The sequence below is a fragment of the Camellia sinensis genome, chromosome 15, assembly GCF_055761805.1.
Source record: "Camellia sinensis isolate YWXY chromosome 15, ASM5576180v1, whole genome shotgun sequence".
Lineage (NCBI taxonomy): Eukaryota > Viridiplantae > Streptophyta > Magnoliopsida > Ericales > Theaceae > Camellia > Camellia sinensis.
Window position 1 is genome coordinate 10,900,411 of NC_138975.1, and position 24,472 is coordinate 10,924,882.

The following is a 24,472-nucleotide window of genomic DNA, read 5'->3' on the forward strand; positions in this document are numbered from 1 at the left end:
GATATCAGAAAACATGTGTTCGGAAAATTGTTTATTAAATTCTTTAATGCTGTGTTTGGTTGGGGGATTTGGGAAAAGATTTGGAAAGAGAAAGAGAAAAGGTGTGTGAAACTATGTGAAATATAGACATGATTTATTCACATTTCACCTACCTTTTCCATTTCTCTTTCCAAATCCCTCCCCAAATCTCCCAACCAAACACAACATAAAAAAATAGTTTTTAGTTTCATTTTTCCGAACACATGCTTTCTGAAATCCGATCAACTTGATTTTTTACAGGTATAATATACTGAATAAATCTTAAAATATGAACGGTTCGGATTATCAAAATTGGACCTAAAAGTGGACTCAAAGGCCCTGCAAGGAGGGAGCGCAAGGAGAGGATCTTGACTCCCTCTTAAGTGCCCTGCTGTCTTTCCATAGAGTCAATCACAATACTGCCCAATCCGTTAAAACAACACCGATTCGCATTAATTCGCACTGCTTTAACCGCTAATCGCAGTTTGAAATATTATTTTTTAATTTCTAATGAAATATTAATGTTAAAATGAGAGTGAGAGAGATTTAAGATATGAAATTTATTACAAATTAGTGATTATATATATAAAACATATTATGTAAAATTATTTTGTGGTATATATCTAAAAAATATTTTACCAATTACTGTTATATATTATGCAAATGTATAATAATTAGTTAGAATATTCTTCAATTCGACAATCCGTCAAAAACTGCTCAAACCGCAATTTGTCAATCCGCTAAGCTGCTATTCGGTTTTTAATTTTACTCTCAAACAGTCCGAACCGCATTGTACACACCCCTAGACTTAGTGTTACTCAACTCGCTGTTTGGTTCAATTAAAATTGTTTTAGGTATGCGTTATAAAGTTTATTTTTTTGTTTATCATGAAAAGATATGTAAAAAAGTAAAAATATGATGTGAATCACTTAAGTTAATAAGCCAATACGATGGTTTTTTTAGTTCATCTCAAAAGAGACCTTAGTTTATATGCATTGGGCTTGTTTGGAAAAGGCTAAAAAATGGCTTTTTAGGCTAAAATTCACAAAAAGACAAAATAGGCTAAAATAGTCAATAAAACGAAATGTCACATCAAATCCATAATCATTTTACTTTTTCTCTCATAAATATCACATCCAACTATAAAAAAATCTAATCATCTTCCCAAACATAAAAAATTTCGTTTACCAAAATAATCAAAAACTAAAATAGTCTACTAAAATAGCCAACTTTCCAAACAAGGCCATTATAAAAAAAGGGCTTGGGCTCTCTCTAGTTAGGAAACCCAACTGGATGGTGCTCTTGGGCTTCTTTATATCTACCACAGAGGCCGCATCGATAATCTGAACCGTTGAATATGTAGAGTTCATTGATTACTTCATTCCTATAAAAAATTACATTAATCAGATATCGATAGCCACTTGATCGGATCATATTTGTGTTTACAATTTATTTTTAAAATTATATTTACTGTTAACACAAATGTAATCTGATCAAGTGGCTATATAACGTGATTTTTTTATAAGAATGAAGCATTCGACAAGCTCTACACATTGAACGGTTCAGATCATCGACGTAGTCTCCGTGGTGGGCCCACGAAGGTCAACAGCTCTCTCTAATCCAAATCCGATTTGGATTAGAGTGAAGCCTCTCTCATAAAAAAAATAAAGGAAAAAGGTTGAGACCCATTTTTTCTTGACCCCCACCACCCCCTATGTATTGGGATTGTCCAGCTTTTTATTTTTTGTTTTTTTTTCCCCTCCCATCACTCACTGACATGTGTTTGTGGAGTTGTGGGAGTCAAAGAAAAAAAGGGTCTCTGTCATTTCTGAAAAATAAATTATTTGAGCTCAACTTATGTTCTCATTATTAATTGTTTTTTAAATCAGTTCATTAGATAAATAAGTCACATTTAAACTTATTTTTTAACTATTAAGTTGTTAAATCAATCTTAAACAATTTATTACTATTTGTTTACAATTCTAATTTTGGGCCCTTTCCTATGATAATTGGTGGGCATCTACACTACAATTATCTAATTTGATGAATTTTTTTTATATTTATAATTAATCCCAAATGACAAACATATGAGTAAATTATAGAAACCTCCTTTGAAATTTGAATAAAATACAAATAATTCCATAATTTTGATATAATTACACCAAGCCCATAGAGTAACAACAAAATTAACAGAGCTAATCATCATTACAAAATTCCATTTTTGCCCTTCTATAATAACATGAAAGGGCATTTTCACTTTTTTTCTTTTCTTTTTTTTAACACTTTCCCTCTATTTTTTTTCTCCATAAATTCCGATTCAAATCTAAGATACAAACATAAAAATTTATGTTAAAAAAAGGAAAAAGAAAAAAAAAATACATTTTTTAAGTAGACAATATTCATTTCGCAGTGTTTCTACTTCCAATTCTGATATGCACACATTCAAGTCAGTCTCTCAAGTTTAACATTGGATTATTTGATAATTAAATTATTGTAATATAGTCTAGGTTACTGGAATGTTAACATTAACTAATGGCTGTAATGGCATCTGAACCAGCCAATGTGAATGAGTTCCAGGAACTGGCAAGGCAAGCCCTTCCAAAGATGTACTTTGACTTCTACAATGGGGGGAGCTGAGGACGAACACACACTAAGAATGAATGTGGAAGCATTTTGCAGAATCATGTTTAGTGTAACACCTCTTATTCTTATTAGCAAACAACCACACCATTTTAAATCACCTTTCTTTGAACTTTCTCAATATTTTGCCGAGAATTCTTGTAGATGTGAGCAGAATAGATATCTCAACTACTATATTGGGTTACCATACTTCAGCACCAATCATGATTGCTCCAACTCCAATGCATAAATTGGCTCATCTTGAAGGTCTAAATTCAGTTACAAGAGCTTTTGAGTGAAATTTTTGTGTAGTTCTGATTTCAGCTTTTGTCTGTACCAGGAGAGGTCGCGACAGCCCGAGCAGCAGCTTCACATCATGGTATTGATTCTTGAATCTGGAGCTCCTTTGTTTACTTTGTGTCCTTGAATACTGAGTTGTCCCTCATTGTAGGCCATGTCCTGTTTGTCTACCTGCACTGTGGAGGAGGTTGCTTCGAGCTGCAACGCTGTTCACTTTTTTCTAATACAGATATTCTACTATCTTGGCCCTATTGAATTCAAGTTTGTTCATAGGAACCTTCATCGTTCTTTACATGCACCATTTAATATTTTCTTTATTGTGATCCCATTTGTAGTAGCCGAATTCACAGTTTGGTAATCCTTTGTTTATAGGTATTTAAAAGAAGGGATGTGATAGCTCTGTTAGTGCAAAGAGCCGAGCGAAATGGTTTCAAGGCTATTATTCTTACTGTTGATGCTCCTAGGTTTGGTTGAAGAGAGGCAGACATAATGAATAAGTGAAATTTTTTTTCTCTCTTCAATGCCCGTCACATTTTGTTACCTTTTATCACCCTTATATTTGGAAACGGTTTGATACTTTAGTATCTAACATTATAAGAATTTTCCCCCATTGTCACGACCCAAACCCGGCCCTATGGGTTTAGCACCGTAACCGGCCAGTAATCCGAGATTACCGAAGGCCTGCTTAACAGTAATACAGTAAAACAGAGTACAGGGCCTGGCGGAAGCCAATACAGTAATTAAACAATGTCCAATGAGCTGTGACAGTCAGTATGCCAAAAAGATTTTTCATGCATTCATACATAAACAGTACAGAACAGTATGTACAATATTGACATCCATTCAAACTAGGGACTCAACCCTACATAACAGTACAGAAACATTCCGTCTGTACAAAACAGTACGGTCTATACAAAATTTACAGTCACACAGTACGGGGACCTAATCCCTTGATAGCAGTACGATAAACAGTCAGTCTATACAGTACAGTAGTCCAAACAGTATGGAGACAGACGGGGAAAAACAAACAAAGCACCCCCAAGCCATAGCATGGCAACTCGGAACCTCGCAGTGAGGCACAAAGGCTGGCTTGACAAAACTGGAGTAATCCTGACGCCTCTAGCTGCGGTCTGGTGCCTGAACACCTACATATATATATGAGCAGTGAGCTAAAGCCCAGTGAATAACATAAAGCGTAAAGGGGTTTAGAATGAATGTCCTTACAGTAATGAAAACAGTTCATTTCAATCAGTAATTCAGTGGCTCAGTACAGTAAACAGTCATATGTGGTACATCCATTAGCATAACAGTAACAGTAGGTCTTAAAAGACCGAACAGTAATGATGGCCATCAGTCAGTAAACAGTAGTGGTTCCACGAGGGAACCGACAGAGAGTTCTGTCGCAGTAACAGTAACAGTAAACAGTAAGTACTAAGGATGCCACAGTACAGTTCAGAAATAAAGGACATACATTCATTCAGTAAATAATACCAGTTCAGTAAACAGTTCAGTTCAGTATTCAAAAGATATCAGTTGAACATATCTTTACACAATTGTTACTCACAGAGTTTTGGGCTACAGTATGCTAGAGCGTGTCTCCCCAGTTGCCAACCCTACACAGTTCACAGGTTGAACACACACTAAGCTATACAGTTGGGAAATATTATAACTTAATCCCTAATTCCTCGGTGTGTTCTACATCTATATCCTCAACAAGATGCCTTAAACTAGGCCTAAGAATGCCTAGAATGGGATGAGGATGCACAGATGTACATTTAAAAGCATGTTCAGGATTTTCAGAAAAACAGAGTCCCGCTCGAGCTCAGGTTTCCCCGCTCGAGCGTATAGGCAAACAAAGGTACACGCTCGAGCGCAAACTTTCCCGCTCGAGCGTACTGTAAAAGTACTGGATGGGTGAAATCTCCGCTCGACGCCCGCTCGAGCTTGAGACATGACTCCGCTCGAGCGCCCAATACTCCGCTCGAGCGGACTGCAAAACAGTGCAGAGAGATGCTGGTTGCTCGGATTCCACGCTCGAGCGTAAATTTCCCCGCTCGAGCGGAAGTGCGAAATCTGGAAAACCCAGATTGCACCTCCAAGCTCAAACTCAAGTTCAAAAGCATCAAAACTCGACCTCTTGGGCTAAATTTCCAGAAAACATCTATAAGCGTATAGAATAACATGTTTTAAAGCCCAATTTGAGAAATCAAAGCCCAAGGGTGTTTAATTCAAACCCAATTTCAAACCAATTTCAAATCATTTTCCAAGAACAATCTTCAAACATGACATGCAAGATCTTAAATCATTTTCAAAGCTTTAATGCTGTTTCAAGAGAGCTCAAGCCTTCAAAAACAAGATGAACTCATGGAGTATGACCAAAAGGTGGACATGCATGTGAGGTATGATGAACCACAACCTCAAAACTTCAATATATGTACATGCATGCAACACTTAAGCTTCAATTCACCATTAATGACCCAAATCATGACTTAGCTCTACAATCTAACATGGACCATGCAACAATCAACTCAAAACATGGACAAGAAGACAATGGAGCTACCTTTAGTCTTGTAGTTCAAGAAGGGAGCTCAAATATGCAAATACACTTCAATTCCAAGCAAGATCAAGCAAATCTCTTAAGAACAACTCAACTCTCTCTCACTCTCTAGCTTGGGTCGGTTGAGGCAAGAAGAGGAGAAGAAATGTTTAGTCTGATCACATACGTGGAGTGTAAAAGGCTCAAGTGTGTGTATATGAGATAGTGGCAAAATGGTAAATATGGCAAACTCTTTAATTGGCTTATTTTAATCTAATTTAATCATACCCAATCAATTTTCAGATAATTATACTATAAAATCACCTTAATTCTAAGGATCATAGAACACTAATCGGTTTCGGATTCGGCCGTCGGTAAGGCCTTCAATTAGCAGTTTAAACATATAAACATGAACAGATAATCAGACAATTAAACAGATAGAATGCAATTAACTAACATATACTCAGTCAATTCAGTTTCAATTTCAGTCAGTTATCAGTTCCATTTCGCAGTAATCAATGATTAACGGTAATCATTCAGTCGTTAATCAGTAAACAGTATGAGGGTTGTTACAGTCTCCCCTCCTTATAAAGAGTTTAGTCCTCTAAACTCGAGTTACCTTCATTCTGGAAGAAAATAGGATTCAGTGGAAACAGTTCAGGATATCGTTTGGCCATGTCATCTTCCCTTTCCCAAGTGGCATACACACCACCATGGTTCTGCCAGTCAACTTTCACTAGCGGGATCTCTTTGTTCCTCAGTTTCTTGATCCGTCTGTTAACAATCTGTATAGGCCGTTCCTCGTAAGTGTAGTCATCACTCAGCACTACACGAGTAGGCTCTATTACATGGAAAGGATCCCGAAGGTAGTCTCTCAACATAGAGATGTGGAAGACGTTATGCATATGCTCCATTTCAGGAGGGAGCGCAACTTGATACGCCACCGGATTGATTTTCTCAATGATCTCATATGGTCCGACGTATCTCGGTGCTAACTTGCCTTTGACTCCAAAACGAGTCTGGCCTTTCATTGGTGTCACTTTCACAAAAACGTGATCACCCACTTCATACTCTCTGTCCCGTCTTCTGACATCTGCATAACTTTTCTGTCTACTCTGTGCAGTTTTCAGTCTTTGCTGTATCAGTTTCACTTTTTCAGTTGTTTCATACACAATCTCGGGCCCAAGCAACGGCCCATCTCCAACTTCTGCCCAGCAAATCGGAGATCTACATTTTCTGCCATACAATGCCTCGAAAGGCGCCATACCAATACTCGAATGGTAGCTATTGTTGTAGGCGAATTCAACTAATGGCAGATGACTTTCCCAGTCTCCCTGAAAATCAAGGACACACATTCTCAGTAAATCCTCCAGAGTCTGGATGGTCCTTTCTGACTGTCCATCTGTCTGAGGATGATAGGCACTACTCAGTCTCAGTTCAGTACCCAGTACCGTCTGTAGGCTTTGTGTAACAACCCTCATACTGTTTACTGATTAACGACTGAATGATTACCGTTAATCATTGATTACTGCGAAATGGAACTGATAACTGACTGAAATTGAAACTGAATTGACTGAGTATATGTTAGTTAATTGCATTCTATCTGTTTAATTGTCTGATTATCTGTTCATGTTTATATGTTTAAACTGCTAATTGAAGGCCTTACCGACGGCCGAATCCGAAACCGATTAGTGTTCTATGATCCTTAGAATTAAGGTGATTTTATAGTATAATTATCTGAAAATTGATTGGGTATGATTAAATTAGATTAAAATAAGCCAATTAAAGAGTTTGCCATATTTACCATTTTGCCACTATCTCATATACACACACTTGAGCCTTTTACACTCCACGTATGTGATCAGACTAAACATTTCTTCTCCTCTTCTTGCCTCAACCGACCCAAGCTAGAGAGTGAGAGAGAGTTGAGTTGTTCTTGAGAGATTTGCTTGATCTTGCTTGGAATTGAAGTGTATTTGCATATTTGAGCTCCCTTCTTGAACTACAAGACTAAAGGTAGCTCCATTGTCTTCTTGTCCATGTTTTGAGTTGATTGTTGCATGGTCCATGTTAGATTGTAGAGCTAAGTCATGATTTGGGTCATTAATGGTGAATTGAAGCTTAAGTGTTGCATGCATGTACATATATTGAAGTTTTGAGGTTGTGGTTCATCATACCTCACATGCATGTCCACCTTTTGGTCATACTCCATGAGTTCATCTTGTTTTTGAAGGCTTGAGCTCTCTTGAAACAGCATTAAAGCTTTGAAAATGATTTAAGATCATGCATGTCATGTTTGAAGATTGTTCTTGGAAAATGATTTGAAATTGGGTTTGAATTAAACACCCTTGGGCTTTGATTTCTCAAATTGGGCTTTAAAACATGTTATTCTATACGCTTATAGATGTTTTCTGGAAATTTAGCCCAAGAGGTCGAGTTTTGATGCTTTTGAACTTGAGTTTGAGCTTGGAGGTGCAATCTGGGTTTTCCAGATTTCGCACTTCCGCTCGAGCGGGGAAATTTACGCTCGAGCGTGGAATCCGAGCAACCAGCATCTCTCTGCACTGTTTTGCAGTCCGTTCGAGCGGAGTATTGGGCGCTCGAGCGGAGTCATGTCTCAAGCTCGAGCGGGCGTCGAGCGGAGATTTCACCCATCCAGTACTTTTACAATACGCTCGAGCGGGAAATTTTGCGCTCGAGCGTGTACCTTTGTTTGCCTGTACGCTCGAGCGGGGAAACCTGAGCTCGAGCGGGACTCTGTTTTTCTGAAAATCCTGAACATGCTTTTAAATGTACATCTGTGCATCCTCATCCCATTCTAGACATTCTTAGGCCTAGTTTAAGGCATCTTGTTGAGGATATAGATGTAGAACACACCGAGGAATTAGGGATTAAGTTATAATATTTCCCAACTGTATAGCTTAGTGTGTGTTCAACCTGTGAACTGTGTAGGGTTGGCAACTGGGGAGACACGCTCTAGCATACTGTAGCCCAAAACTCTGTGAGTAACGATTGTGTAAAGATATGTTCACAAATGATTATCTTCTGAACAACTGAACTGTACTGTTTTCTGAACTGATTACTGTTAACTGAATGAATGTATGTCCTATATTCTGAACTGTATTGTGGCATCCTTAGCACCTACTGTTTACTGTTACTGTGACAGAAATCTCTGTCGGTTCCCTTGTTGGAACCACTACTGTTTACTGACTGATGGCCATCATTACTGTTCGGTCTTTTAAGACCTACTGTTACTGTTATGCTAATGGATGTACCACATATGACTGTTTACTGTACTGAGCCACTGAATTACTGATTGAAATGAACTGTTTTCATTACTGTAAGGACATTCATTCTAAACCCCTTTACGCTTTATGTTATTCACTGGGCTTTAGCTCACTGCTCATATATATATGTAGGTGTTCAGGCACCAGACCGCAGCTAGAGGCGTCAGGATTACTCCAGTTTTGTCAAGCCAGCCTTTGTGCCTCACTGCGAGGTTCCGAGTTGCCATGCTATGGCTTGGGGGTGTTTTGTTTGTTTTCCCCCGTCTGTCTCCATACTGTTTGGACTACTGTACTGTAGAGACTGACTGTTTATCGTACTGCTATCAAGGGATTAGGTCCCCGTACTGTGTGACTGTAAATTTTGCATAGACCGTACTGTTTTGTACAGACGGAATGTTTCTGTACTGTTATGTAGGGTTGAGTCCCTAGTTTGAATGGATGTTAATATTGTACATACTGTTCTGTACTGTTTATGTATGAATGCATGAAAAATCTTTTTGGCATACTGACTGTCACAGCTCATTGGACATTGTTTAATTACTGTATTGGCTTCCGCCAGGCCCTGTACTCTGTTTTACTGTATTACTGTTAAGCAGGCCTTCGGTAATCTCGGATTACTGGCCGGTTACGGTGCTAAACCCATAGGGCCGGGTTTGGGTCGTGACAGAGTGGTATCAGAGCGATACTTATCACGAGTTATACCGCACACACGTGTCCAAATGAGCTATAGGGTGTCCTAGAAAAGTTAATAGGGCATCTCATGAACTTGAAAAGTGTGTGGTTATGTTATGACTGAATACATGCTAATGTGTTAAACTGGTAAACAAATGACTGCTTATGTTTAAGACTGTTATAACTGCTTATAGTGAAATGGACAATGCAAATGAACCTGAGTCCTCATCTACTGAGGCAAGAATGGAAAGAATGGAAAGAATGATCGAACTGATAACTGCTAGACTTGAACAACAACAGAACCAACCGCCCCCACCTCCTCCTCCTCCGGTTCAGCCGGAACCTAATGTGAATGTGAATGATGGGGATATTATTGCTCTCACCCATAAATTCAGCAAGATGAAACCGCCATCCTTTCAGGGAGGCCTCGAACCGTTAAAGGCTGAAGCTTGGGTGCTTGAAACAGAAAAACTATTTGAAGTGTTTCCGTGCTCAGAAGCAAATAAAGTATTGTTAGCTACCTTCACCCTACAAGAAGAGGCTAGAAGGTGGTGGATGTTGATCCGCGACGCAAATACTGTTATGACATGGGCTCAGTTCAAGGAGTCCTTCTTTGAAAAGTATTTCCCTCAGTGTGTTAGGGATAGGAAAGTGACTGAATTTGAACAGTTGAAGCAGGGCACAATGTCCGTTGCAGAATATGAAACCAAATTTACTGAACTTGCCCGTTATGCACCGCACATGGTGGATACTGAATATAAGAAGGCCAAAAAATTTGAAGGTGGCCTTAATGTGGCAATACTTGACCGGATAAATGTTTTGAAATTACCGACTTTTGTAGGTGTTCTCGACCGGGCATTGATGGCCGAGTCGAACATTGCAGCAGTGAAACAATCTGAAACACCAACAACTGAATGGTATGGAAAAAGGCAGGGTTTCAAATTCAAGAAAGGCAAGCACAACCCAGCCAATAAGAAACAGAACACGGGATCAATGACTAGCCCCAGCCAAGGGAGTGGGTTCATTCCACCCTGCTCTGTATGTGGCAACAGGCACAAAGGGGTTTGTCACAAATTATCTGGAGCCTGTTACAGGTGTGGCAAGGTGGGCCACATGGTTAAAGATTGCCCTTCTGCTCCTCAAGGCAATAGCAAAGCTACAGCCAGCGGCGCAGCTTCAAATGCTCCACCAAAGCCTAACCCTAAAGCTACCGGGAAAGAGCCTGTGAGGCAAGGCCGAGTGTTCGCACTAGTACCGGGAGATGTGCAGAATACCGAGACCGTTGTGTCAGGTATTCTTTCTATTTGTGCACAAAATGCATATGTATTAATTGATTCGGGGTCTACACATTCTTATGTGTCGCATGCCTTTTCACGAAAATTGAATAGACCCTTAGAACCTATGAACTATCTGCTAGCCGTATCATCACCCGTAGGGGGATCCATGACATGTGCTTATATGTACCCCGCATGTGAAATCATTGTCGGGGATATGCATCTGTTTATTGATTTACTGTCATTAAACATTGACCATTTTGACGTAATATTGGGGATGGATTGGTTACAAAAATATCATGCCACTATTGACTGTGTGACCAAGCAAGTTGTTTTCCGTCCACCTGGTTTGCTTGAATTTGTGTTTAATGGGAGTGGAGTAGTACCTCCTCCGTATTTGATTTCGTCAGTGAAAGCTGTTAAATTAATTAGAAAGGGGTGTAAAGGATATCTGTGTTCTGTACTGACTGTGTCTACTGATGATAGTGTTAAAACTGATGTGAATTGCATTCCTATAGTCAGAGAATTTCCAGATGTTTTCCCAGATAATCTTCCAGGAGATTTGACTGACAGGGAGATTGAATTTACCGTTGATGTGATTCCCGGAACACAACCAGTTTCTAAAGCTCCTTACCGAATGGCTCCAACTGAACTGAAGGAACTGAAAGTGCAATTGCAAGAACTGTTAGACAAAAAGTTCATCAGACCTAGCACTTCGCCATGGGGTGCTCCTGTTTTGTTTGTCAAGAAGAAAGATGGCTCACTGAGACTGTGCATTGACTACCGTGAACTGAATAAGGTAACTGTAAAGAACAAATACCCATTACCGCGTATTGATGACCTGTTTGATCAGTTACAGGGTGCTAAAGTATTTTCCAAGATTGATCTCAGATCCGGATACCATCAGTTGAAGGTTAAACCGGAAGACATTGATAAAACTGCTTTTAGAACAAGGTATGGACACTACGAATTTTTGGTTATGCCTTTTGGAGTCACGAATGCCCCTGCTGCCTTTATGGACCTTATGAACAGAATTTTTAAACCATACCTTGATGACTTTATCGTTGTATTTATCGATGACATATTGATTTACTCCAAAAGTGTAGAACAACATGAACATCATCTGAGACTTGCCCTGCAAACCTTAAGAGAACAGAAACTGTATGCTAAACTGTCTAAATGTGAATTTTGGCTTGACCATGTTATGTTTTTGGGGCATGTTGTTAGCAAAGATGGAATTTCTGTTGATCCACAGAAAATTGAAGCTGTAGTGAACTGGCCTAGACCAACAAATGTGACTGAAGTCCGAAGCTTTTTGGGATTGGCTGGATATTACAGAAGATTTGTCAAAGATTTCTCCAAAATTGCCCTACCACTGACACAGTTAACACAAAAGGGGACATCATTTGACTGGACTGACCAAAGGGAATCTGCCTTCCAGGAGTTGAAAACTCGATTAGTGACTGCACCAGTTCTTACCTTACCTTCAGGTACGGATGGTTATACTGTATTTAGTGATGCTTCTCATAAGGGTCTGGGGTGTGTTTTAATGCAGAATGGGAGAGTTATTGCTTATGCTTCCCGACAACTGAGACCACATGAAAAGAACTACCCGACCCATGACCTGGAACTTGCTGCAGTGGTGTTTGCACTGAAAATCTGGCGTCACTATCTGTACGGGGTGACATGTGAAGTATACACCGACCACAAGAGTTTAAAGTATTTCTTCACACAGAAAGAACTGAACATGAGACAGCGGAGATGGCTGGAACTAATTAAAGACTATGACCTACAAATTTTGTACCATCCGGGAAAAGCCAATACCGTTGCCGATGCATTGAGCCGGAAATCGATTGGAAACTTGGCCTGTTTGCTTACCGGACAGAAAGAGTTGCTTTGTGACCTTGAAGAATCTGAAATTGAAATTGTTTTACGAGAACAAGGTGGAACCTTAGCTGCTATTTCTGCTCAACCGGCACTGATTGAAGAGATTAAAGAGAAACAGCAACTGGATGACTTCTTGAAGAAGATCATCGAAGGAAGAGAATCTAAACCGAGACCGGGATTCAAATTTGAGAACAATGTACTGAAATTTCATGAAAGACTGTGTGTACCAAATGATACTGAACTGAAAAGAAGAGTTCTGCAAGAAGGCCACAATTCGAAATTGTCTATCCACCCGGGGAATACGAAAATGTACCAAGATCTGAAACAGAATTTCTGGTGGCCGGGAATGAAGAAAGAAATTGCTGATTTTGTATCCAAATGTCTTCATTGCCAACAGGTCAAAGCTGAACATCAACGACCTGCCGGACTATTGCAACCCCTACCCATACCAGAGTGGAAATGGGAGCATATCACGATGGATTTTATCGTTGGATTACCTCGCTCCAGAAAAGGTATGGATTCCATTTGGGTTATTGTTGATAGACTAACCAAATCTGCTCACTTCTTACCTGTCAAGACGATTTATAATGCGGACAAATTGGCTGTCATCTATATTGATGAAATTGTTAGACTGCATGGAGTGCCTGTGTCTATTGTTTCTGACAGGGATTCGAAGTTTACATCGAGGTTTTGGCAAAGCCTACAGACGGCACTGGGTACTGAACTGAGACTGAGTAGTGCCTATCATCCTCAGACAGATGGACAGTCAGAAAGGACCATCCAGACTCTGGAGGATTTACTGAGAATGTGTGTCCTTGATTTTCAGGGAGACTGGGAAAGTCATCTGCCATTAGTTGAATTCGCCTACAACAATAGCTACCATTCGAGTATTGGTATGGCGCCTTTCGAGGCATTGTATGGCAGAAAATGTAGATCTCCGATTTGCTGGGCAGAAGTTGGAGATGGGCCGTTGCTTGGGCCCGAGATTATGTATGAAACAACTGAAAAAGTGAAACTGATACAGCAAAGACTGAAAACTGCACAGAGTAGACAGAAAAGTTATGCAGATGTCAGAAGACGGGACAGAGAGTATGAAGTGGGTGATCACGTTTTTGTGAAAGTGACACCAATGAAAGGCCAGACTCGTTTTGGAGTCAAAGGCAAGTTAGCACCGAGATACGTCGGACCATATGAGATCATTGAGAAAATCAATCCGGTGGCGTATCAAGTTGCGCTCCCTCCTGAAATGGAGCATATGCATAACGTCTTCCACATCTCTATGTTGAGAGACTACCTTCGGGATCCTTTCCATGTAATAGAGCCTACTCGTGTAGTGCTGAGTGATGACTACACTTACGAGGAACGGCCTATACAGATTGTTAACAGACGGATCAAGAAACTGAGGAACAAAGAGATCCCGCTAGTGAAAGTTGACTGGCAGAACCATGGTGGTGTGTATGCCACTTGGGAAAGGGAAGATGACATGGCCAAACGATATCCTGAACTGTTTCCACTGAATCCTGTTTTCTTCCAGAATGAAGGTAACTCGAGTTTAGAGGACTAAACTCTTTATAAGGAGGGGAGACTGTAACAACCCTCATACTGTTTACTGATTAACGACTGAATGATTACCGTTAATCATTGATTACTGCGAAATGGAACTGATAACTGACTGAAATTGAAACTGAATTGACTGAGTATATGTTAGTTAATTGCATTCTATCTGTTTAATTGTCTGATTATCTGTTCATGTTTATATGTTTAAACTGCTAATTGAAGGCCTTACCGACGGCCGAATCCGAAACCGATTAGTGTTCTATGATCCTTAGAATTAAGGTGATTTTATAGTATAATTATCTGAAAATTGATTGGGTATGATTAAATTAAATTAAAATAAGCCAATTAAAGAGTTTGCCATATTTACCATTTTGCCACTATCTCATATACACACACTTGAGCCTTTTACACTCCACGTATGTGATCAGACTAAACATTTCTTCTCCTCTTCTTGCCTCAACCGACCCAAGCTAGAGAGTGAGAGAGAGTTGAGTTGTTCTTGAGAGATTTGCTTGATCTTGCTTGGAATTGAAGTGTATTTGCATATTTGAGCTCCCTTCTTGAACTACAAGACTAAAGGTAGCTCCATTGTCTTCTTGTCCATGTTTTGAGTTGATTGTTGCATGGTCCATGTTAGATTGTAGAGCTAAGTCATGATTTGGGTCATTAATGGTGAATTGAAGCTTAAGTGTTGCATGCATGTACATATATTGAAGTTTTGAGGTTGTGGTTCATCATACCTCACATGCATGTCCACCTTTTGGTCATACTCCATGAGTTCATCTTGTTTTTGAAGGCTTGAGCTCTCTTGAAACAGCATTAAAGCTTTGAAAATGATTTAAGATCATGCATGTCATGTTTGAAGATTGTTCTTGGAAAATGATTTGAAATTGGTTTGAAATTGGGTTTGAATTAAACACCCTTGGGCTTTGATTTCTCAAATTGGGCTTTAAAACATGTTATTCTATACGCTTATAGATGTTTTCTGGAAATTTAGCCCAAGAGGTCGAGTTTTGATGCTTTTGAACTTGAGTTTGAGCTTGGAGGTGCAATCTGGGTTTTCCAGATTTCGCACTTCCGCTCGAGCGGGGAAATTTACGCTCGAGCGTGGAATCCGAGCAACCAGCATCTCTCTACACTGTTTTGCAGTCCGCTCGAGCGGAGTATTGGGCGCTCGAGCGGAGTCATGTCTCAAGCTCGAGCGGGCGTCGAGTGGAGATTTCACCCATCCAGTACTTTTACAGTACGCTCGAGCGGGAAATTTTGCGCTCGAGCGTGTACCTTTGTTTGCCTGTACGCTCGAGCGGGGAAACCTGAGCTCGAGCGGGACTCTGTTTTTCTGAAAATCCTGAACATGCTTTTAAATGTACATCTGTGCATCCTCATCCCATTCTAGACATTCTTAGGCCTAGTTTAAGGCATCTTGTTGAGGATATAGATGTAGAACACACCGAGGAATTAGGGATTAAGTTATAATATTTCCCAACTGTATAGCTTAGTGTGTGTTCAACCTGTGAACTGTGTAGGGTTGGCAACTGGGGAGACACGCTCTAGCATACTGTAGCCCAAAACTCTGTGAGTAACGATTGTGTAAAGATATGTTCACAAATGATTATCTTCTGAACAACTGAACTGTACTGTTTTCTGAACTGATTACTGTTAACTGAATGAATGTATGTCCTATATTCTGAACTGTATTGTGGCATCCTTAGCACCTACTGTTTACTGTTACTGTGACAGAAATCTCTGTCGGTTCCCTTGTTGGAACCACTACTGTTTACTGACTGATGGCCATCATTACTGTTCGGTCTTTTAAGACCTACTGTTACTGTTATGCTAATGGATGTACCACATATGACTGTTTACTGTACTGAGCCACTGAATTACTGATTGAAATGAACTGTTTTCATTACTGTAAGGACATTCATTCTAAACCCCTTTACGCTTTATGTTATTCACTGGGCTTTAGCTCACTGCTCATATATATATGTAGGTGTTCAGGCACCAGACCGCAGCTAGAGGCGTCAGGATTACTCCAGTTTTGTCAAGCCAGCCTTTGTGCCTCACTGCGAGGTTCCGAGTTGCCATGCTATGGCTTGGGGGTGTTTTGTTTGTTTTCCCCCGTCTGTCTCCATACTGTTTGAACTACTGTACTGTAGAGACTGACTGTTTATCGTACTGCTATCAAGGGATTAGGTCCCCGTACTGTGTGACTGTAAATTTTGCATAGACCGTACTGTTTTGTACAGACGGAATGTTTCTGTACTGTTATGTAGGGTTGAGTCCCTAGTTTGAATGGATGTCAATATTGTACATACTGTTCTGTACTGTTTAAGTATGAATGCATGAAAAATCTTTTTGGCATACTGACTGTCACAGCTCATTGGACATTGTTTAATTACTGTATTGGCTTCCGCCAGGCCCTGTACTCTGTTTTACTGTATTACTGTTAAGCAGGCCTTCGGTAATCTCGGATTACTGGCCGGTTACGGTGCTAAACCCATAGGGCCGGGTTTGGGTCGTGACACTTTGCCAAAACCTCGATGTAAACTTCGAATCCCTGTCAGAAACAATAGACACAGGCACTCCATGCAGTCTAACAATTTCATCAATATAGATGACAGCCAATTTGTCCGCATTATAAATCGTCTTGACAGGTAAGAAGTGAGCAGATTTGGTTAGTCTATCAACAATAACCCAAATGGAATCCATACCTTTTCTGGAGCGAGGTAATCCAACGATAAAATCCATCGTGATATGCTCCCATTTCCACTCTGGTATGGGTAGGGGTTGCAATAGTCCGGCAGGTCGTTGATGTTCAGCTTTGACCTGTTGGCAATGAAGACATTTGGATACAAAATCAGCAATTTCTTTCTTCATTCCCGGCCACCAGAAATTCTGTTTCAGATCTTGGTACATTTTCGTATTCCCCGGGTGGATAGACAATTTCGAATTGTGGCCTTCTTGCAGAACTCTTCTTTTCAGTTCAGTATCATTTGGTACACACAGTCTTTCATGAAATTTCAGTACATTGTTCTCAAATTTGAATCCCGGTCTCGGTTTAGATTCTCTTCCTTCGATGATCTTCTTCAAGAAGTCATCCAGTTGCTGTTTCTCTTTAATCTCTTCAATCAGTGCCGGTTGAGCAGAAATAGCAGCTAAGGTTCCACCTTGTTCTCGTAAAACAATTTCAATTTCAGATTCTTCAAGGTCACAAAGCAACTCTTTCTGTCCGGTAAGCAAACAGGCCAAGTTTCCAATCGATTTCCGGCTCAATGCATCGGCAACGGTATTGGCTTTTCCCGGATGGTACAAAATTTGTAGGTCATAGTCTTTAATCAGTTCCAGCCATCTCCGCTGTCTCATGTTCAGTTCTTTCTGTGTGAAGAAATACTTTAAACTCTTGTGGTCGGTGTATACTTCACATGTCACCCCGTACAGATAGTGACGCCAGATTTTCAGTGCAAACACCACTGCAGCAAGTTCCAGGTCATGGGTCGGGTAGTTCTTTTCATGTGGTCTCAGTTGTCGGGAAGCATAAGCAATAACTCTCCCATTCTGCATTAAAACACACCCCAGACCCTTATGAGAAGCATCACTAAATACAGTATAACCATCCGTACCTGAAGGTAAGGTAAGAACTGGTGCAGTCACTAATCGAGTTTTCAACTCCTGGAAGGCAGATTCCCTTTGGTCAGTCCAGTCAAATGATGTCCCCTTTTGTGTTAACTGTGTCAGTGGTAGGGCAATTTTGGAGAAATCTTTGACAAATCTTCTGTAATATCCAGCCAATCCCAAAAAGCTTCGGACTTCAGTCACATTTGTTGGTCTAGGCCAGTTCACTACAGCTTCAATTTTCTGTGGATCAACAGAAATTCCATCTTTGCTAACAACATGCCCCAAAAACATAACATGGTCAAGCCAAAATTCACATTTAGACAGTTTAGCATACAGTTTCTGTTCTCTTAAGGTTTGCAGGGCAAGTCTCAGATGATGTTCATGTTGTTCTACACTTTTGGAGTAAATCAATATGTCATCGATAAATACAACGATAAAGTCATCAAGGTATGGTTTAAAAATTCTGTTCATAAGGTTCATAAAGGCAGCAGGGGCATTCGTGACTCCAAAAGGCATAACCAAAAATTCGTAGTGTCCATACCTTGTTCTAAAAGCAGTTTTATCAATGTCTTCCGGTTTAACCTTCAACTGATGGTATCCGGATCTGAGATCAATCTTGGAAAATACTTTAGCACCCTGTAACTGATCAAACAGGTCATCAATACGCGGTAATGGGTATTTGTTCTTTACAGTTACCTTATTCAGTTCACGGTAGTCAATGCACAGTCTCAGTGAGCCATCTTTCTTCTTGACAAACAAAACAGGAGCACCCCATGGCGAAGTGCTAGGTCTGATGAACTTTTTGTCTAACAGTTCTTGCAATTGCACTTTCAGTTCCTTCAGTTCAGTTGGAGCCATTCGGTAAGGAGCTTTAGAAACTGGTTGTGTTCCGGGAATCACATCAACGGTAAATTCAATCTCCCTGTCAGTCAAATCTCCTGGAAGATTATCTGGGAAAACATCTGGAAATTCTCTGACTATAGGAATGCAATTCACATCAGTTTTAACACTATCATCAGTAGACACAGTCAGTACAGAACACAGATATCCTTTACACCCCTTTCTAATTAATTTAACAGCTTTCACTGACGAAATCAAATACGGAGGAGGTACTACTCCACTCCCATTAAACACAAATTCAAGCAAACCAGGTGGACGGAAAACAACTTGCTTGGTCACACAGTCAATAGTGGCATGATATTTTTGTAACCAATCCATCCCCAATATTACGTCAAAATGGTCAATGTTTAATGGCAGTAAATCAATAAACAGATGCATATCCCCGACAATGATTTCACATGCGGGGTACATATAAGCACATGTCATGGATCCCCCTACGGGTGATGATACGGCTAGCAGATAGTTCATAGGTTCTAAGGGTCTATTCAATTTTCGTGAAAAGGCATGCGACACATAAGAATGTGTAGACCCCGAATCAATTAATACATATGCATTTTGTGCACAAATAGAAAGAATACCTGACACAACGGTCTCGGTATTCTGCACATCTCCCGGTACTAGTGCGAACACTCGGCCTTGCCTCACAGGCTCTTTCCCGGTAGCTTTAGGGTTAGGCTTTGGTGGAGCATTTGAAGCTGCGCCGCTGGCTGCAGCTTTGCTATTGCCTTGAGGAGCAGAAGGGCAATCTTTAACCATGTGGCCCACCTTGCCACACCTGTAACAGGCTCCAGATAATTTGTGACAAACCCCTTTGTGCCTGTTGCCACATACAGAGCAGGGTGGAATGATCCCACTCCCTTGGCTGGGGCTAGTCATTGATCCCGTGTTCTGTTTCTTATTGGCTGGGTTGTGCTTGCCTTTCTTGAATTTGAAACCCTGCCTTTTTCCATGCCATTCAGTTGTTGGTGTTTCAGATTGTTTCACTGCTGCAATGTTCGACTCGGCCATCAATGCCCGGTCGAGAACACCTACAAAAGTCGGTAATTTCAAAACATTTATCCGGTCAAGTATTGCCACATTAAGGCCACCTTCAAATTTTCTGGCCTTCTTATATTCAGTATCCACCATGTGCGGTGCATAACGGGCAAGTTCAGTAAATTTGGTTTCATATTCTGCAACGGACATTGTGCCCTGCTTCAACTGTTCAAATTCAGTCACTTTCCTATCCCTAACACACTGAGGGAAATACTTTTCAAAGAAGGACTCCTTGAACTGAGCCCATGTCATAACAGTATTTGCGTCGCGGATCAACATCCACCACCTTCTAGCCTCTTCTTGTAGGGTGAAGGTAGCTAACAATACTTTATTTGCTTCTGAGCACGGAAACACTTCAAATAGTTTTTCTGTTTCAAGCACCCAAGCTTCAGCCTTTAACGGTTCGAGGCCTCCCTGAAAGGATGGCGGTTTCATCTTGCTGAATTTATGGGTGAGAGCAATAATATCCCCATCATTCACATTCACATTAGGTTCCGGCTGAACCGGAGGAGGAGGAGGTGGGGGCGGTTGGTTCTGTTGTTGTTCAAGTCTAGCAGTTATCAGTTCGATCATTCTTTCAATTCTTTCCATTCTTGCCTCAGTAGATGAGGACTCAGGTTCATTTGCATTGTCCATTTCACTATAAGCAGTTATAACAGTCTTAAACATAAGCAGTCATTTGTTTACCAGTTTAACACATTAGCATGTATTCAGTCATAACATAACCACACACTTTTCAAGTTCATGAGATGCCCTATTAACTTTTCTAGGACACCCTATAGCTCATTTGGACACGTGTGTGCGGTATAACTCGTGATAAGTATCGCTCTGATACCACTCTGTCACGACCCAAACCCGGCCCTATGGGTTTAGCACCGTAACCGGCCAGTAATCCGAGATTACCGAAGGCCTGCTTAACAGTAATACAGTAAAACAGAGTACAGGGCCTGGCGGAAGCCAATACAGTAATTAAACAATGTCCAATGAGCTGTGACAGTCAGTATGCCAAAAAGATTTTTCATGCATTCATACATAAACAGTACAGAACAGTATGTACAATATTGACATCCATTCAAACTAGGGACTCAACCCTACATAACAGTACAGAAACATTCCGTCTGTACAAAACAGTACGGTCTATACAAAATTTACAGTCACACAGTACGGGGACCTAATCCCTTGATAGCAGTACGATAAACAGTCAGTCTATACAGTACAGTAGTCCAAACAGTATGGAGACAGACGGGGGAAAACAAACAAAGCACCCCCAAGCCATAGCATGGCAACTCGGAACCTCGCAGTGAGGCACAAAGGCTGGCTTGACAAAACTGGAGTAATCCTGACGCCTCTAGCTGCGGTCTGGTGCCTGAACACCTACATATATATATGAGCAGTGAGCTAAAGCCCAGTGAATAACATAAAGCGTAAAGGGGTTTAGAATGAATGTCCTTACAGTAATGAAAACAGTTCATTTCAATCAGTAATTCAGTGGCTCAGTACAGTAAACAGTCATATGTGGTACATCCATTAGCATAACAGTAACAGTAGGTCTTAAAAGACCGAACAGTAATGATGGCCATCAGTCAGTAAACAGTAGTGGTTCCACGAGGGAACCGACAGAGAGTTCTGTCGCAGTAACAGTAACAGTAAACAGTAAGTACTAAGGATGCCACAGTACAGTTCAGAAATAAAGGACATACATTCATTCAGTAAATAATACCAGTTCAGTAAACAGTTCAGTTCAGTATTCAAAAGATATCAGTTGAACATATCTTTACACAATTGTTACTCACAGAGTTTTGGGCTACAGTATGCTAGAGCGTGTCTCCCCAGTTGCCAACCCTACACAGTTCACAGGTTGAACACACACTAAGCTATACAGTTGGGAAATATTATAACTTAATCCCTAATTCCTCGGTGTGTTCTACATCTATATCCTCAACAAGATGCCTTAAACTAGGCCTAAGAATGCCTAGAATGGGATGAGGATGCACAGATGTACATTTAAAAGCATGTTCAGGATTTTCAGAAAAACAGAGTCCCGCTCGAGCTCAGGTTTCCCCGCTCGAGCGTACAGGCAAACAAAGGTACACGCTCGAGCGCAAACTTTCCCGCTCGAGCGTACTGTAAAAGTACTGGATGGGTGAAATCTCCGCTCGACGCCCGCTCGAGCTTGAGACATGACTCCGCTCGAGCGCCCAATACTCCGCTCGAGCGGACTGCAAAACAGTGCAGAGAGATGCTGGTTGCTCGGATTCCATGCTCGAGCGTAAATTTCCCCGCTCGAGCGGAAGTGCGAAATCTGGAAAACCCAGATTGCACCTCCAAGCTCAAACTCAAGTTCAAAAGCATCAAAACTCGACCTCTTGGGCTAAATTTCCAGAAAACATCTATAAGCGTATAGAATAACATGTTTTAAAGCCCAATTTGAGAAATCAAAGCCCAAGGGTGTTTAATTCAAACCCAATTTCAAACCAATTTCAAATCATTTTCCAAGAACAATCTTCAAACATGACATGCAAGATCTTAAATCATTTTCAAAGCTTTAATGCTGTTTCAAGAGAGCTCAAGCCTTCAAAAACAAGATGAACTCATGGAGTATGACCAAAAGGTGGACATGCATGTGAGGTATGATGAACCACAACCTCAAAACTTCAATATATGTACATGCATGCAACACTTAAGCTTCAATTCACCATTAATGACCCAAATCATGACTTAGCTCTACAATCTAACATGGACCATGCAACAATCAACTCAAAACATGGACAAGAAGACAATGGAGCTACCTTTAGTCTTGTAGTTCAAGAAGGGAGCTCAAATATGCAAATACACTTCAATTCCAAGCAAGATCAAGCAAATCTCTTAAGAACAACTCAACTCTCTCTCACTCTCTAGCTTGGGTCGGTTGAGGCAAGAAGAGGAGAAGAAATGTTTAGTCTGATCACATACGTGGAGTGTAAAAGGCTCAAGTGTGTGTATATGAGATAGTGGCAAAATGGTAAATATGGCAAACTCTTTAATTGGCTTATTTTAATCTAATTTAATCATACCCAATCAATTTTCAGATAATTATACTATAAAATCACCTTAATTCTAAGGATCATAGAACACTAATCGGTTTCGAATTCGGCCGTCGGTAAGGCCTTCAATTAGCAGTTTAAACATATAAACATGAACAGATAATCAGACAATTAAACAGATAGAATGCAATTAACTAACATATACTCAGTCAATTCAGTTTCAATTTCAGTCAGTTATCAGTTCCATTTCGCAGTAATCAATGATTAACGGTAATCATTCAGTCGTTAATCAGTAAACAGTATGAGGGTTGTTACACCCATGCATCATGATTCTAATCCAAACACGATCATTCCATACAGAATGATTGTGCCTCAGTTGAAGAACTTTGAAGGTCTCTACAATTTGGTTTCTGACCACGTGTTTTGGAATGCGTATATTCATGATCGCTCTTCCCAAAAACTAAAAATAATAGTGAATCATAATTAATTTGTAATTTGAAATCTTACCTTGGGTTTTGTCTGTGTGACTCTTGATAGTTTGATGATTAGAGAGACCTTTTGTGAAAGTGATAATTTGCCTTCTCAAATTGTGCATGTGTATGTATATGGCTGCAAATGTGGTTCGAATCGATGCCAATAATGAAAAGATGAAGATTCCATTGAGGTGGTCATATAAATTTATATTTTTGTAGATTAATAACATTGATCACTCACTTTTGCAGGATAAGGGCTCAAGCCTTGAAGCCTTTGCAACGGGGATGCTCGACGCTTCTCTGTCTTGGAAGGTACAAAGCAATAACCTATATGTTATTGAAAATTTGGTTTCACAGTTAATTTGGACCCAAAAGCACACGACTCTCATATTTCACTCAATTTTTATATTGGTGTGATCTCATAGTTAAAAAGTTTTTAACTTTTAAATAGTAAACACAAAAATCATCAAGGTCATAAGATGACTTCCTTTATGTTAATCTTACTTTGATTAAGCTCATTCAAACTTGCAGGACATAGAGTGGTTAAGATCTTTAACAAGTTTGCCAATTCTAATCAAAGGGGTGCTGACTCCTGAGGGTGATAAGCATGTTTGCATCTTTCTACATTTTCCTTTCTACTTTATAAATAACAGAACCTTCTCACTGAGTTGAAAAATCAAAGGAAGTTTTTATTGTTTTTCAAGATCAATATAAATGATCATAAAACAAAAACCATTAGTTCAAAGACAACTTCTTGTTTTGAGGTTTCTTGATAGAAGGAATCTTTGGATAATATGTTTACTCCAACAAATCCATTTAAAATTTTCTCTGGTTTCATGCTCTGAATAGTTTGGAGATATTTAGGTCTTGAATATCTTTCGTTTTCCTACTTCATGTTTACCGTGACAGTCAAAAATTGCTGATGATCAGGTATGCTACTATTGGCAGCAATAAAAGCCATGGAAGTAAGGGTTGATGGGATTGTTGTCTTTAATCATGGAGCTCGCCAGCTAGATTATTCTCCAGCCACTGTCACTGTTCTGGAAGAGGTAACTTTCAGTTTCTTCTTGTTATACTTGACGTTATCTAGCCTAACTAAGCCAAGAGATAGAAAAATAGAATTTATGTTCAATAGAATTCCTCAAATGCATAGCTATGGATTGTAAGAGTTCAGCAGAATGCTCTATGTAGTTGTTGTTGTTGCTCTCTTTTTTATTCTTCCCCACCCCCCCCCCCCCCCCCCCCTTAGAACTTGAAAGCAAACAATATTGTT

General features: G+C 40.1%; 1 long non-coding RNA gene across 1 annotated transcript; it reads left to right on the forward strand.

Moving 5' to 3' along the window:
• The first annotated feature begins 1,900 nt into the window (after positions 1-1,900).
• On the forward strand, positions 1,901-24,250 carry LOC145813765 (uncharacterized). Its single transcript, XR_014357030.1, has 4 exons — positions 1,901-3,016; positions 3,089-3,434; positions 23,449-23,511; positions 24,148-24,250. It is a non-coding gene; the product is annotated as an uncharacterized LOC145813765 (long non-coding RNA).
• The last annotated feature ends 222 nt before the right edge of the window (positions 24,251-24,472 follow it).